At 34.8% G+C, this 2,084-nt stretch overlaps 1 protein-coding gene across 1 annotated transcript in view; it reads right to left on the bottom strand.

Moving 5' to 3' along the window:
• Positions 1–6: 6 nt before the first annotated feature.
• The window catches only part of LOC107576900 (splicing factor U2AF 65 kDa subunit-like), an 11,541-nt gene continuing 9,463 nt past the window's right edge, over positions 7–2,084 (bottom strand). Inside the window, exon 7 of the mRNA XM_016263021.1 lies at positions 7–2,084. This exon is cut by the window's right edge and continues 339 nt beyond it. The gene's annotated coding sequence lies outside the window, so the exon portion shown is untranslated.

Below are 2,084 nucleotides of genomic sequence, written 5' to 3'. Positions count from 1 at the left end.
TGTGTTTGTATGGGCAAGGCTTCTATTTTGGACAAGCACCTGTTAATGACATTAAGAGCATGGGAGTTACAGTTGCAAAGACAGAAAAGAGAGAGAGGACTGTTCATAAGGCGAGAGAAAGCAGCTGATAGAGCAGCTTAGAAAGTTATAGATGGCATTGAATCAAAGAGGGGTGTGAGAAAAAGAAAAAGGGTGAGAAAAAAAGAGAACTGGCTGTAAAACCAGTTGGTGGAAAATAATGAAGCCAGAAAGATGCTCACTAATTAACCAACAGAACATGTGCCTCCATCCATTAGTAGATGTTCATTCAAAGTCGTTCCATAAATCAATAGAAAACATTTGTTGATCAGAATTTCTGTCTCTCCAAAGTTATAAGAACTATTTCATTGAACTTTAACAAAGAAAAATATAAAAGAATACTATTCATTTACAAACTAAATGCATTTACATCTTTTCAAATGACATGTTTTGTACAATATGCCTTTACTTTCAAGCAAAAGTGTTTAATTAATTGGCTTACATTGTAGCTGAATAATTTCCAGGTGAAAACGTTGGAAAAAATAAAATAAAATCTAATATAATGCTAAAGATTAAAACTGATCATTCTTTTGTGGCAGGGCACATAAAAATCTGAATTGCTGGTCCGATTAGACCAGAAGTTGAAAAAACCTTACTGTTGAGCTCTGCTTGTCAACAAATTTTCCTGGCACTCTAAAAAAATATTGGTCAGTTTGGAATTCATTTTCAGACATTTTTTTGCATAACATACTTCAGGTAGTCTGTAGCTGTCAGTAGACTCAGAGACCATTTTTATCTAACCAGTCAAATAATTAGTTTTCTTCTTAATAAAAATAACCATGGACTCATGCCAAACAGCTAAATGCAATTTTGTTATATTCTATTAAAATTAACCACCTGATAAACGACTCTTTTCCAGTCTTTGCAGAGGACTTTATTAAGTTTAATCTACTGGTTTTGTGAAGCACATTAAACTCCTCAATTTCTATTTCTTAGCATTTCCAGTCAACTTACAGAAACACATGAATATCAGCAATCAACATATTTCTGATATTTTTGTCCTCTTTCTTTTCTTTGACCAAAAAAAACAAAACAAAAAACGTACACCAGCCTACCCCCCCACTCTAAAAACAGACTGACTACTGACTGACCCATTGCTCATAATACTCAGATACCGTATTGGAACTACACTACTTGAAGTGAGCAGTGCCTGTTAGCACTATCTGCTGGCAGAATACAGATGCAGTGTGTAGCAAGTCAATTCAAATGCACTGAGTTTATTTCACCAGAAGTTTCTCTGGTCTTCATACATAAACGCATTGTATTAAATCAACTCAGCTTTTTACAGTTTTAAAAAAACAGCAGTGGACAGTTAGATACAGAATGTATATAAAAAAATAAAAATAAAATAAAAATAAATAAATAGGAGTATCTTTTTCACGGTGTATAAATTTGGTTAGATCGGGCCAGGAAAATAGGGTTCACGAAAAACAGTTCAACTATTATAAAAGAAGGGAGAGATAGCAGGAAAAAGACAGAGGAGGATGGGGAAAATAGAGGACAGTATAGACGTAATTGGTAATATTCACCCTCTACAAGATAGATGCCTGTAGCTTTACCTCATACATGTATGGTGTCAAAAGATGACCTGGAAACTCCTCTGGCTTTTTAACCTCTACACTTTTACACAGGAAACCTCATTCACACCCTAAATATAAAACCATATCCAAATAACAAAGACTTCTCTCCTGAAATACCCCCTCTCACCTTCTTGTTTGAGTGTAACATTCATTTTTGTAGTTGTCATCATTTCTCTTTCCTCACTTGCTCCTTTACATCCTCCTCTCACTCCTATCTGACCAGTGTGTGAGCTGTACAGATGATAGAGCAGGAATTTAACATTGAGATAAAGTGACATGTAAATTCACTATGGGCCAAAATTAAGCTGGAAGTTTAGTGGCATGTCTAACTGAATCCTTTTCTGTAGATAATGACATGGTACGGTCCATTTTCCCATCTTAAAGCTTTGCACATACTTCAACGTTGTTGCCATCATAAAAAAAAAA

Source organism: Sinocyclocheilus grahami, unplaced genomic scaffold, assembly GCF_001515645.1.
Source record: "Sinocyclocheilus grahami isolate Dianchi unplaced genomic scaffold, SAMN03320097.WGS_v1.1 scaffold4584.1, whole genome shotgun sequence".
In the NCBI taxonomy this organism is placed as follows: Eukaryota; Metazoa; Chordata; class Actinopteri; order Cypriniformes; family Cyprinidae; genus Sinocyclocheilus; species Sinocyclocheilus grahami.
The sequence above is the reverse complement of the archived record's forward strand: the minus strand, read 5'-3'. Positions and strand labels throughout refer to the sequence as shown.